This window comes from Ahaetulla prasina, chromosome 2 (assembly GCF_028640845.1).
Source record: "Ahaetulla prasina isolate Xishuangbanna chromosome 2, ASM2864084v1, whole genome shotgun sequence".
Taxonomy (NCBI): domain Eukaryota; kingdom Metazoa; phylum Chordata; class Lepidosauria; order Squamata; family Colubridae; genus Ahaetulla; species Ahaetulla prasina.
In genome coordinates, this window is record NC_080540.1 from 78,821,091 (window position 1) to 78,835,712 (window position 14,622).

A 14,622-nucleotide genomic window follows, 5' to 3' on the forward strand; every position below is an offset into this window, starting at 1 on the left:
TATAAGTACCCATCTTTTTACGTATGGATGGCTGCTATATATGTATGTATCCTACCTTTCCATTCTAAACTGTGATGCTGATAACAGTAATAATAAAAAAGAAAATGAGATGATAAATGAAATCAAAAGACCCAGTAGTACGTGGGGAAAAAACCCAGGAATCACAGTATAAGAACTGTAACAGTCACTCTGTAGGAAGCAAAGTGCATACATGAATATCAACTAGCAGTCAGAAAGCACAACAGAAACTTCTTAATCTCACACCATATGGACAGACTCCACTGTAGTTTCAACTAGGAAACTGTGAGCATTGTAGACAGTCACTGTATTTCCCCAAAAATAAGCCCTCCCCCGAAAATAAGCCCTCCCCCAAAAAATATTTAAACTCACGCGCAACCAGTCCCCACCATTTCCTCTGGTTAGGATTAGGGAGACAAAGCTGGAAATCAGGTAAGACAGCTAGAGGAGCCCCGTTTTGTTCCATGTGCCTCAAAATAATAAGACTTCCCCGAAAAGAAGGCCAAGTGCTTTTTTCAGGGTTCAAAAAATACAAGACAGGATCTTATTTTTGGGGAAACACGGTAAATCCAAAAACATTAGGGAATTCCAGGAAGTCTGATTCTCAGACAAATTGGACATCAACAGACACATACAGATAAACCACTTTTATACACCATTCAAAAGAGACATTAAAAAAGCTAAGCAAGAAATAAAAGACCAGAGCATACTGTATCCTCTCCAGCAACCAACATGCAGATAAGCAAGGGTTAACAGCAAGCAAACAAATTAAGTAGAAAACAATATCCTAATCAAAGAATTCCTAAGGAGAAAACTATAGCCCCACCATCACTGGCAGGGCAAACCTCACATTCATAGCACTGATAATAATGATGTTACCTAGTTAGGTAATGAAATGTCAGCAAGCAAGCAAGGTCATAGAGCAGGAGTATCAAACTTGATTTCATTGAGGGCCCCATCAGGGTTGTGTTTGACCTTGGGGGCCAGAGTGGGCATAGCCAAGGTGAGCATGGCCAGCTTGATGTGATTCATGTCAGGGGCTTCTGTGGTGGCCCAAGCACTCTGTCAGTGAAAACGGGCTCCTGAGCTCTGTTTTCAGCCACGGCGGCCTCCACAGATGCCCCCCCCCTTTAAAAAAAAGAATGATCTTTGCCTAATCTCATGTCTCAAAATACTTTGGAATACAAGGTCTAACACAAAAATAAATAAATAAATCTATACATTCATTTATTCCAATGTTTAAATTCTGGGCTTTTTTCTCCTCGTTTTTGAGTCAATAGAAATTTGGCCTTCTTCCCTTAGCCTTGATATTGGATACCCTCTTTTCAGAACTGATTTAGTATTAACTCACCTAAGGAACTCCTGACTCCTGCTTTATCCAACTTTGTTTTTAAAATCAAGACCTATTCTATCCTCCAGAATGCATGACCCGGGATAATGGAAGTTACAGAAAGCAGTTTTCCTGGACTTAGGGAAAACTTCCTGACAGTGATCGCTGTTCAACAGTGGAAGCTGCTGTATCCAGAGACTGTGAGCAATTCTTTACTGGGAACACTGGTCTGGAAAGCCATCTGTTGGGAGTGGGGAGTGCTATCACTGGAATTCCTGCAGTTCAGTGGAAGTTGGACTTGAGGGCCCCAATGTTTCCCTCCAAATCTACAGTTCTATTATTCTGTGCTAAAGAAACTGGTGCAGATCATTGGTGGAGACTGCCAGTGATTGCTTTGCCCACACGTTCATTATGTACTTTAAGGAGCTAAACTCCTTTCCAAACAGAGGATTTGTTTAGAGGATTTCATTGTTGTTGTTAGACACATCAGGGGGCACTAAGGAGCATTATTTTCACAATTACCCCCGGGGTAAAGTCACATCTATGAAACTCCTGCCAGACCCCTGCTTTCTTTGCCTTTAAGAGTGAGCAAAGACTGCTCCCCAGTGGTCACATCAGAAATTCTGGCAATCCGGCCCTGCTGTGCGCACAGTCAAGGCCTTTTCTTCCCCAGAGATTCATTGTCCAACAATATTCCAAGCAATCAGGCTAAACAGCCCATGCAGACCTACATGCACAATGCTTTGCCTTTGACAAAAGGATTGAAAGCGACGGCCTCTGTCTCAATTCCACTTCCCCAGACCGATCCTCTGGTCTTCATTACATCGCAGTTTAAGCTCATTGTCTCTCAGGCTTATTAATAGCATATACATTCTCAGTGGCACGTACTCTGCACTACACATACAGACAAAGAGAACAGTTTGGGAGCAAACCCCTAGAGCGGCATAAATTACAAAGGCTGCATGCTGGCTTTTGAAAATCACCCAGCTTGGCATCTCCCTGATAGGGAGATCTTGTTGCTCTTTATTACGAAGGTTTATTGCAGGGGGAAATGCTCTTTTGTTCTACAAGTGTGTATCAGTTTCTATCTTTTATCTCCATCAGCCACCCATCACTCTTTGGCCTCCTGGTTGTTTATTTCATTGAAAGAAACTGGAGTCACCTTTCCACAAAGCACGCTCTACTCAAGTGGCTCCAAAGTACTTTAACATAACATAACATAACATCAGAGTTGGAAGGGACCTTGGAGGCCTTCTAGTCCAACCCCCTGCCCAGGCAGGAAACCCTACACCATCTCAGTCAGATGGTTATCCAACATTTTCTTAAAAATTTCCAGTGTTGGAGCATTCACAACTTCTGAAGGCAAGTTGTTCCACTTATTAATTGTTCTAACTGTCAGGAAATTTCTCCTTAGTTCTAAGTTGCTTCTTTCCTTGATCAGTTTCCACCCATTGCTTCTTGTTCTACCCTCAGGTGCTCTGGAGAACAGCCCGACTCCCACTTCTCTGTGGCAGCCCCTGAGATATTGGAACACTGCTATCATGTCTCCCCTGGTCCTTCTTTTTGTTAAACTAGACATACCCAGTTCCTGCAACCGTTCTTCATATGTTTTATCCTCCAGTCCCCTAATCATCTTTGTTGCTCTTCTCTGCACTCTTTCTAGAGTCTCAACATCTTTTTTACATCGTGGCGACCAAAACTGGATGCAATATTCCAAGTGTGGCCTTACCAAGGCATTATAAAGTGGTACTAGCACTTCACGTGATCTTGATTCTATCCTCTGTTTATGCAGCCCAGAACTGTGTTGGCTTTTTAACAGCTGCTGCACACTGCTGGCTCATATCTAGATGGTTATCCACTAGGACTCCAAGATCCCTCTCACAGGTACTACTATTGAGCAAGGTACCACATATACGGTACTGGTGCATTTTGTTTTTGGCCTAAATGTAGAACCTTACTTTTTCACTGTTGAATTTCATTTTGTTAGATAGCGCCCAATGTTCAAGTCTGTCAAGATCTTTCTGTAACTTGAGCCTATCTTCTGGAGTGTTGGCTATTCCTGCCAGCTTGGTGTCATCTGCAAATTTGATGAGTTCCCATCTATCCCTCGTCCAAGTCATTGATGAAGATGTTGAAGAGTACTGGGCCTAAAACAGAGCCTTGGGGTACTCCACTGCATACTTCCCTCCATGTGGGTGTAGATCCGTTGAGGTCTACACGTTGAGTGCAGTTACGAATCCATCTGGTGGTGGTGCTGTCTAACCCACATTTTTCTACTTTATCTAGTAGTAGGTTATGGTCTACTTTATCAAATGCTTTACTGAAGTCCAAGTAAATTATATCAACAGCATTCCTCTGGTCTACTATTTTTGTCATTTTGTCAAAGAATGCGATAAGATTAGTCTGGCATGATCTGTTTTTGACAAACCCATGTTGGCTTTTGGTTATTACTTTGTTTGCTTCTAGGTGTTCGGTGATTCGTTGCTTGATTATCTTTTCCAGAATCTTCCCCGGTATTGAGGTCAGACTGATAGGTCTGTAGTTTCCTGGATCTGTTTTTTTTCCTTTTTTGAAGATGGGAACTACATCAGCTCTTTTCCAGTCCTCTGGCAGCTCCCCTGTGCTCCAGGATCTTTGAAAGATATAGTTCAGTGGTTCTGAGATCACGTCTGCCAGTTCCTTCAGAACCTTGGGGTGTAATCCATCCGGTCCTGGTGATTTGAACACGTCTAGGGTAGACAGGTGTTCACTTACCATTTTCTTCCCTATTTTAACTTGTGTTTCTAATCTGTTTTTTGTAGTGCTGTTTTTGATGGTTTAAATAAGACTCTCTTGCCCTGCCAAGTATTTTCTGGCTGACCAGAAAATTCAAGCTATTTCCCCACACTTTAAAGCACGCTGATTTGAAAGCCCACCTTCCGACAATCTACACAGCAGGATTTTTGTCCCTGCAAAACTACAGTTCCACGCCCTCAGTAAAGGAGATAACTCAGCTTGGCTGGCTTTCCACAAATATTGCATTCATAGACAAATATTTTGTATTTGTGTGTATGTATGTATGTATGTGTATATATATCTGTGTGTATGTATGTGTATATGTGTGTGTGTATGTATATATGAATGTACCACGTTTCCACCAAAATAAGACCACGTCTTATATTAATTTTTGCTTAACTTAGGTCTTATTTTGGGGGAAATACAGTACTAAATGCCTCCGTCTGCTAACGATCTTAACTGGGGCTTATTTTTGGGGTAGGGCTTATATTACGAGCACCCTGAAAACTCATACTAGGGCTTATTTTTCAGTTGGGTTCTATTTTTGGGAAAACAGGGTGTGTGTGTGTGTGTGTGTGTGTGTGTGTGTGTGTGTGTGTGTGTATACACACACATACAAAATACTTGTCTATGAATACGGTATTTGTGGAAAGCCAGCCAAGCTGAGTTATCTCCTTTGACTTTATATCGTTATCTCTCTATATACCGGTATATGTTTGTATTAACAGAACACAAACTATATTACGTACAAGTTACAAATTACTATACTGTAAGCCACCCAGAGTCGCATGACTACGAAATAGGTGGCATATAAATTTAATAAATAAATAAATAATAAAATTTAATATAATTAAACAGAAAATATGTTTGCCTGGAAATAAATTAATGAAGGGCTAAATCCCCAAAGGTACACTATACATTGTTGCTTAGGAAGGTTTTGCTTTTAAACTTCAAATAAATCTGTCCTGCAGCATGACTAGGGCTGAACTATCACAGAGGAATCAGATGACCATCCAAAACCTGAAGTTGATGGAAACTGCCCCCGCATATCTATCTGGACTTAACAAGGCTGGTTAGCTCACCACAGTGTTATCATTTTAAAGAAAACATTCCATTGTCAGGAGGCGATACATAAGGATTTGAATATATCATCCTTTTGTAGAACGTTGTGCTTATTCTATGAAAAGCAGAATAGTAGAAACAAATTCCTCTTTATTCCTGTAGGCATGATGATACGATAGTGGAAATGCCAAATGGTTTCTATTCAAGTCATTTTTCTTGAGTCTTTTTTAAATCAGAGCTGGAAGAATTTTTATCAGTTTCTATAGTCTTCCACATATTTCCCAGCCTCGGTGCAAGACGGCAATTATAAGAAGGAGTAAGGGGAGAGAGAAAGGAGAGGAATGTTGGTAATGTACTTAGCAACTGAAATAATATGCATGTCCATCCAGTGTAAAGTACATAAATAAATAATTGAGGAGGGCAGTCTGTATGATCCATAAGTAACAGGTTGCTACATATAGTAATCAAGGAAAAAAATAACCTAGAACTAAGGAGAAACTTCCTAGCAGTGAGAACAATTCATCAGTGGAACGACTTGTCTTCGTAAGTTGTGGGTGCTCCATCACTGCAGGTTTTTAAGAAGAGACTGGACAGCCACTTGTCGAGAATGGTATAGGGTCTCCTGCTTGAGCATGGGGGTTAGACTAGAAGACCTCCAAGGTCCCTTCCAGTTCTGTTATTTTGTTGCTACAGACTATGTTCAAGGCTACTATAACTTTGCTATAGTACAGTGTTTGGTCCTCCAGCTCCTTCATCTTACCTCTTCTAAGTAACTCACAGAATTCCAACTTATTAGTTAGGTGCTATTTTTGTCCAAACAATAAACCAAAAGCTGTTTCTAACTTTGCAGTCCTATAAAATAGTTTTTTTTTTCAATTAATTGATTTCTGATCCAGATATTATTCTTAAAAGCAATCCAAAAACAGAATATTTTATTATTATAAAGTGGTTGGTAGACCTGTGAGCTCTGCAGCTTCCCTTCAATTACATTGACCCATAAGCTGCATTTCTGATTTAATTTTTTTCTTAGAATCAACAGCGCCTTCACATCTTTCTCCTCTCCCTTTCATTGATCTGTGCCAAATATCTATTCCTAAATCATTAAGATTATGTAAGAAATAAGAAGGAAAGAGTTGTGAATTGCTTAGCTGGAAACTTTTATTTCTAGCAAAATGTTAAGAATAAAATATGATTGTGCCATAATGTGCAAATGTGTACTTTCATTGTACATAAAACAAGCTAGTTGTGCAAATGGAGCTGAAGTGAGACAATCAGATTTGGCACTGAAGTACATTGTTCAAAATCGGAATAATTAAAATGTGTAATTTAAAAAAAAGTTTATAGTGAATGCTGAAGCTTTCTACATTTCTCCCTGCTTTATTTTTGGAAGAAGTAGCTCAGGTAGCATAGAATGGTCTAAAACTTTCTTAAGCAATGAAGGCACCAACCTTCAGAGGAATCTTCTATGGTAGAGCAGTTTTTTCCCTGTGGATATAAATCCTATTATCCAAAAAGGTATCTAAGAATGGCGGGGGGGGAGGGAGATCGGGAAGGACAGGTGGTGGAATGAGAATTTCAAAAGATTGGAAGAACTTAATTCTTTTTCTTCTCTGCTGCAGTTTTGTCAAGGTTACATGCGTATTAGGATATACACTGGGCAGGCAATCGCTCGGTAGCTTCTCTGGATTCTTTCAATTGTATTTATGTCAGATATGCAGTGCACGTTCCAGACAGATGAGCTGTATTCAAAAACTGATCTAGCAAATGTTTTATATGCTCTAGTTAGGAGTATTGAAATTGGAATTTTGATTTTAAATAGAATTGGGAATTTTATTGGAATTCCCAACCCAATTGTTAAGTTTCCTTTTTCTATCAAATGCAATTTGCATTCCAGGAAAAAAAATCAACTTTGAAGAAGGTATTCAACATCAGATCGAGTCTGACCTCCAGAAAACACAGGAAGGGAGACCAAAATTTTCTCATGAGTCACAAATTGCATAACTAGAAATCAGATAATTGGCACTGGAATTCAAAGACCTCCAGTATCTATTTTGGTATACAGTACTGTAAAGATTCTTCAAGTAGCACCTTTCTACTCTCTGTGTGTTGAATAACAGCCAAATCATACCCCTCAAGCTTGTCTATCTCAGAGACTCCTGCTTTTTGCTGGAGATTCTGAGTTCAAAGAAAGATGGAAGTTTTATTTTTTATTATTTTTTATTTTTTTATTTTTTATTTATTTTATTTTGTCACAACAATATATGTAGGTATCATACAAAAAAATTATATAGTATATAAACACATATATGAGTAAATATAAGGAGGTATAAGCATATATATAGGAAGAAGAAAAGAAAAACAATAGGACAGGAATGGTAGGCACGTTTGTGCGCTTATGGACGCCCCTTATGGTCCTCTTAGGAATGGGGTGAGGTCAATAGTAGAAAGTTTTTGGTTAAAGCTTTTAGGATTATGGGAAGAGACCACAGAGTCAGGTAAAGTATTCCAAGCACTGATGATTCTGTTACAGAAGTCATATTTTCTGCAATCTAGATTCTAATTAAGTTTGGCAGATGTCACTTGCGGCCTGAGAGAAATGTATACATTTTTATACCATACATTTTAAGAATCTCATATCGTCCTTTCCACAAGTTTATAAACTACCCCTCACTGCAAGACTGTGTGAGGCAGACCAATGGGGGAGATTTGATAACAGGTCTCTTTGAGGTTTTGTAGAAATGACTGAACCGCCACCTGATCTTCTCACAATGCTTGGATTAATCAGGAGAAAACAGCCAATCCCTCTTTTTCCTAGAAGCAAGAAAACATTCAGGATAAATAAAAGAGCAATTGAAACTGGTTGGAAAAAATAAAACTCTCTTCTAAATGAATAACAAATAGAAAAGTGAAGATTAGTTTGTTCCAGTTAAAAAATAATAGTATTTCTTTTGTAAAGGTAAAAGTAAAGATTTCCCCTGTCCAGTCATGTCTGACTCTATGAACTAGTGCTCATCTCTGTTTCTTAGCTAAGGGAGCCAACATTGTCTGAAGACATTTCCATGGTCATGTGGCCAGCATGACTATATGTTGAGGTGCATGGAATGCTGTTACTTTCCCACCAATGTGGTACCTGTGGTACCTCTGGTACCTCACACTTGCATGCTTTCAAACTGCTAGGTGGGCTGGAGCTGGGGCAAGTAACCAGAACTCATTCCATTGCACAGCACTCAGGTCTCAAACCCACCCAGGCTGTCAGTTTTCCACCTGACGAGCTGACCATCTTTAACCACTGAACCCTCAAGCCCCCTATTTCTTTAGTAACAAATTAAATATTTAAGCACATGGGGTCCGTGCGGTTCACGTTTTCTACTCAGATGAAATAAATGCAGACTACAAATAAGCCTTGTGGGAAAGTGGAATGGTCAAAGTAATAATCTGGTAACCCAGGAAGAAGATGTTCAGTGTTAAACTGGAACATGGTTCCTGAGCCCCTGCTTTCTCATCCAAGAAAGTAGTGCCAGAGCTATCGATTTAAAGCCCGTTTGGGGGTAGAGGTCAGTAACAGCAATAAAGCTGAAATAAAGAAACCCCAATGCGATCCAAGTCTCTAGAAACTCTCTCATTGCAGGGGGGGGGGGGAATAGGTTAAAAGCTTTTCAAAAGACGTCAATATATCCCAGTGGGGAAATCATAGGAGACTCCCAGCTAAATAAAACAGAAGATGCTGAAAGTGACCAGTGGGACTGGCATACCTTCCAAACTCTTTGAAATGCAAAAGAGTCCCATGGGCATTAAGGTTTAGTGGTTGCTATCTTAAGTTTACCATTAAGATACCAGTATCTGAATATATGTACAGAAGCGGCCATTTCTCTAGGTTAGGGGTGAAATTCAGTAGGTTCTGACAGGTTCTGGAGAACCGGTAGCGGAAATTTTGAGCAGTTCAGAGAACTGGGAAATACCACCTCTGGCTGGCCCCAGAGTGGGCTGGGAATGGAGATTTTGCAATATGCTTCCCCCAGGAGTGGGGTGGGAATGGAGATTTTGCAGTATCCTTCCCCTGCCATGCCCACCAAGCCATGCCATGCCCACCAAACTACGGCCACAGAACCGGTAGTAAAAAAAATTGAATTCTACCACTGCTCTGGGTGGTAACATTACAATCATGCAGAGCTGAAAATAAGGAATTGGGAAGTTTGTTTCTAAAGCAGCATAGTGCAGTTCCAGGTAAGGTAATAGGCTGTGTGCACTCTGAAAATGACTCAGAAGAACAGCTTCAAACCTCCCAGGAACACCTTTACGGCAGTGGAGGGTTTCTACCGGTTCGCCCTGGTTTGGACAAACCGGGAGTAGTGGTGGCGAGAGGCTCCGCCCACCCACCCGGATGTCATTAAAGATGCTCTGCTCATGCGCAGAAAGGCCACGCGTGAGCGAAGCAAGCACACGCACATGCACGCTCCTGATTCAGAACCGGTAGCGAAGGTAAGTGGAACCCACTACTGCTTTACGGCTGTTAATTAAAGTAGCATGTCTTTCTGTTGGGCATCTGCATGAGCCTGAGGGGGGGGGGGAAATGAACTGTTCCATGAAAGCAATCTTTAAAGCAGCCACTTCCTTTTTAGGCTCATGCAGAAAACACGTCACAATAATGAGTAGTACAGAGGTGCCATGCTTAGACTTATGTGAAATTCAAGGCTCTTCCTCCAAACCATTTTCAAAGCGGGCAGATGTATAGGGTCCACAAATGGTGACATTGTCCAGACTTTTCCCCCTTATTTTTTTGCCTGAATATTTATCCTGTCCAGATCTCTAATTCCTTAACTGCTGGGAGGGAATTAAAAATGGGCAGAACATCTATGTGTTCAGAAATGTACAGATTTTCAGGAATATTATTAAATGTACTTTTTTGCAAATAAATGAGAAAGTCCATCTCATGGTCCAATTAAACATTGTCCCAACTGGAGATGCCTCCCAAGTCCAGGCTTCCAGGTGCAGGGCAAGATGTCCTTGACTTTCTGAGGAAGGAATGTTATTATGACTATATATTACCCTGGCTCCATACAATCCCCCGTCCCAGTTTCCCACATTAGCAAATGTGGCAGGTCTGAAGGCCTAGTGCAAAGGATGGCTTCCAGGCCTGACAGTAGGAATGAGGTACTGTTTTGGCGTGTTCCTTTTTCTAGTAACTATTGTGCTTCAAGCAAATTTCCAGGCAGTGGTCCCATCAGGATATGTTATGGTCCTGTCAATTGGACCATAACATATCCTGTACATTCTGGATATATTTATTTATTTATTATATTTATTGGCCACCCATCTCACTTCGAGGCAACTCTGAAACCTTCAGGCATGCATGCTGACTTACCATAAAGCTCTGTATGTATGATGTATCTATTGGACTTTCAGGGTACATATGGCTATATGTGCATGGCTTAAGTATCAATGGACATAAATATGCATTGTTCACGCTGTGTTTCTTAATTTGTTCCCCACTATCGCCTTTTCCCCCGTCGTTCAATATACCATATGCTCAATTGGCCCACGCAGCCCTGCAGCGAAGCCTATTTTGTCAGCAGGGGACAAGTGTAATGTTCAGTTCCAGTTCACTGCAGCCTTCACCTGACGTGTGGCTGCGCATGAATTGGGTGGATTTGGCAGCCTCTGATACCCAACACCTCTGCAGGGTTCTGCAATATCTATTCCTCTCTGGCTGGAGCACAAAGGCCCCTTCATCTCCCCATGAATCATACTGGTATGGAATGGGTGGGGAAGTAAGATAGGAAATGTTCACTTGAGACCTGTGAGAATTTTTCTCCTGGCCACCCAAAGTTGGTGTCATGTGTTTACTGACACCAGCCTTGGTGAGAAGAGGGTGGCTGAGAAGAGGGTGTGCAATGGAAAGAATGGGTGGGGGGGAAAAAACCCTAACAGACAATTCATTTGAGCCCCTTCATCCTGCAACTCATTCCACCAGCTCAGATTCAATTATTGGATTAAGAGTCCCAGGAAATTGGGGGCGGGGGGGGCGAAGGAATGGGGGGAAGACGAGCTGCCATCAGTTTGTATTATACCCTTTGAGGTAGACTGGGTCAGGATACAGAAATCACATGAACTATAGGAACTTTGTTTTATTTTATTGTTTATAGTAAAAAAAAGCCTTAAAAACCTGGCACAGGCTCTTTTGCCCACCTTATATCACAGAGAATAAATAGAATAGAATAGAATTTTTTATTGGCCAAGTGTGACTGGACACACAAGGAATTTGTCTTGGTGCAAAGGTGGGACAATATTGAGATTTTTTTTTCTCATTCCCCCCCCCACAAATTTATACTTACATAAGGGTAGTTGAAGTCCTTCTTCAAGGTTTTTACCATCGTTCCTCTACAATGTGTTTCTCTGTTATAGATTTAACAATGGCCATCTTTGACATCAAATGTTTTCTACTCCCTTAGAAACAAACACCACCGCTTTCTGGGCAAATGTAGGGACGCTTCTACTACTTCGATACTTTGATACAGTCAGTGTGGTAGTAGAAGTACTAATCTTGTCCCAGTTCATTATTTGAGCTCAAAGGCAGATAAGCCTAGAATTATCCTTCTTTCTGAGTCATACAAACTTCACCCTCAACTTCAAATCCCATTATGATTTTCCTCTCTCTATGATTTTAATGTGCACTAAAAGTGCAGTTACTTTGAAACCAGCTTTGCTGCTCCCTGGGACTGGCATCAATGCTTTGCCATCTGCCCTGGCTGCCCATCCCTATTTGGGGGGGTATAGAGGGGAGATCATTAAGGACTGGTATTAATCCATAAAACCCCAAATGGCCTGGAGACCCATGAACTTCTGAAAAAAAACTTTTCTCTATATTTACTAACCAAGTAAAAGTAAAGGCTACCCTATCCGTTATGTCCGACTCTAGGGCACGTTGCTCATCTCTGTTTCTTGGCTGAGGGATCCAGCATTGTCCAAAGACAAGTTCTGTGGCCAGCATGGCTATACACCAAAGGCAGAGGTGAAATCCAGCAGGTTCTGAGAGGTTCTAGAGAACCGGTAGCAGAAATTTTGGGTAGTTCAGAGAACCAGCAAATAGCACCTCTGACTGGCCCCAGAGTGGGGTGGGAATGGAGATTTTGCAATATCCTTCCCCTGCCATGCCCACCAAGCCACACCATGCCTACCAAGCCACACCTACAGAACCGGTAGTAAAAAAATTTGGATTTCACCACTGACCAAAGGCACGCAGAATGCTACTATCTTCCCACTGAAGTGGGCGGGAGCTGGGGTAATGGGAGCTCACCTCATTGAACGGAGCTTGGGTCTTGAATCCAGGCTGTTAGTTCTCCAGCTGACAAGTTCAGAGTCTTTACCTGTTGAGCCATCTTGCCCCTTATTAAGTAACCAAGATCCAAACATAATTAGCCTAGCATATCTACATTATTTATTTTGAAGAATAAGAATCTTATCATCTATCATCATCATCATCATCATCATCATCATCATCATCATCATGAAAGAGCCAGTATGGTCTAGTATTTAAGGTTCCAGGGTAGAAACCAGGCGACTGCAAGTTCTAGTCTTGTCTTAGGCATGAAAGTCGTCTGGATGACCTCGGACCAGTCACTCTCAGACCAGCTCATGTCACGGGGGAAAATAGGAGAATGTATTAGGTATATGTTCACCACCTTGAATTATTTATAACTAATGAAGATGGTAACATAAATAAATAAACAAATAAACTAAATAAACTAGGTGGCTTAGTGGCGAAGACACTGAGCTTGTTGGCAGTTTGCCAGTTCGAATCCCTAGTACAGGTCTCCTGCATGAGCAGGGGGTTGGACTAGATGACCTCCAAGGTCCCTTCCAACTCTGTTACTGTTAAATAAATTAAATAAATTAAATAAATCTGTCAACAAATCAGAACATGGCACATAAATCACATTTATCAAATTTTGGGAAAGGCTCTCACTTAGCTTGCCTCAACTTGGCACCCACCAAATGTGTTTAGACTACATTCCCTAAATCCTCTTCCAGACTCAAGGCAAGAGTTCTCCATCTAGGGCAGAGATTCAAGCTGTTGCTGGAATCCACTTACAGCCTCAAAGGATGCCAGATCCTTTTTCCACCATCCGCCTTTTCTGGTCATCTTGAGATCCTTGCTGAACCTTTTGAAAAAATGTTTCCAACCCTGTTAAATTGCGTGGACTTGAGTTCCAGTGTCTGTCATACATAAAAGCCTATGCTGGCAGCTTTCTCACTTCTTTCTGCCTTTCCCCGACTTTACCTGAAAGTCCCAAATTGCCTACTACTCCTGTAGCTTCAACCCCCACTAAAAGATACCAGAGCAGCAGGAGACCCTACTGAGCTCAGATGCCGAGAGCCAAAGGGTTTCCAATACCTTTAAAATAAACCTTCAGAGGATGAAATTGCTCATAATCCATCTAAACGCTATTTTCTCTCCCCTCCACCCCCCACAACCTCCTGCTGGCTGGCTGGCTGCCTCCCATGCATATATATTTCTGCTTTGTGTTAAAAGAAGACGGTAAAACTAGCCTTTCCTGCTTGGAACCAGATGAGATGGCTCAGGAAGACAGGGGAAGGAAAAACTAAATGAATTCACTCCTGGACAGTCAAAAGAAACCCAAGAATGCAAGCTGGAAATGCACCGAGGTTCTGAATGGGGCTTAAGATAGACCCACACAAGTCAAGGACCATATATAGATGTTGGCTCCAAAATAACGAGTGTGAGATGTTTTCAGGAACCAAGCTACAGATCTGGAAAAGAGAATGGCATTGATGTGTGTTTTCAGATGAACTCATCCCTTATTCAGGGCTGTTAAAGTGATATCCTGGCTTCATACAATAGATCAGGGTAGTCTGCTCCAATTTATAACTCATGTGATGGTTGAATGAGCGCTCCAGCAGCAAGACCTTCTAGCTGTGCTAGAAAGTTAACTATTTGGCAGAGAGATGTTTGAAATGCTGGAGCTACATAGAAATGAAGTAAGAGAAGCCTGTCTTTGAATATTGACTGAAATGGATTCTAACATTTTTATAGCTCTTCACCCAAAATCAGCAGTGGGCAGTTTTCCTTAATCAAAGGCAGCAATTCCCCGGACTAACTGAAAGGAGAAGGTGACATCACCTGTACGGCCAGGAGAGATTTTTATTTAGCTCTTTTTTTATTATTAGTAGTAGTATTATTTTAGAAGGACAGTTTAAAGCAAGGGTGTCAAACTCTACTTCATTGAGGACCACATCAGGGTTGTCTTGACCTCAAGGGCCCAGAGTGGGCGTGGCCAGGATGGGCATGGCCACCTCGACGTCACTCATGTCAGGGGCGGCTGTGGTGACCTGAGCACTCTGGCAGATAAAACGGGCTCCTGAGCGCCGTTTTCAGCTGCGACAGCCTCCTGCAACCCTCTGTCAGTAAAAACAGAGCA

The 14,622-nt window shown here is 41.5% G+C and overlaps 1 long non-coding RNA gene across 1 annotated transcript in view; it reads right to left on the reverse strand.

Moving 5' to 3' along the window:
• Nucleotides 1-7,412: 7,412 nt before the first annotated feature.
• Nucleotides 7,413-14,622, reverse strand: part of LOC131192161 (uncharacterized) — a 47,782-nt gene continuing 40,572 nt past the window's right edge. The window contains exons 3-5 of the long non-coding RNA XR_009153654.1: nt 13,275-13,344; nt 12,480-12,568; nt 7,413-7,996 (exon numbers count right to left, since the gene is read on the reverse strand). This is a non-coding gene — a long non-coding RNA (uncharacterized LOC131192161). The remainder of the gene's footprint in view (nt 7,997-12,479; nt 12,569-13,274; nt 13,345-14,622) is intronic.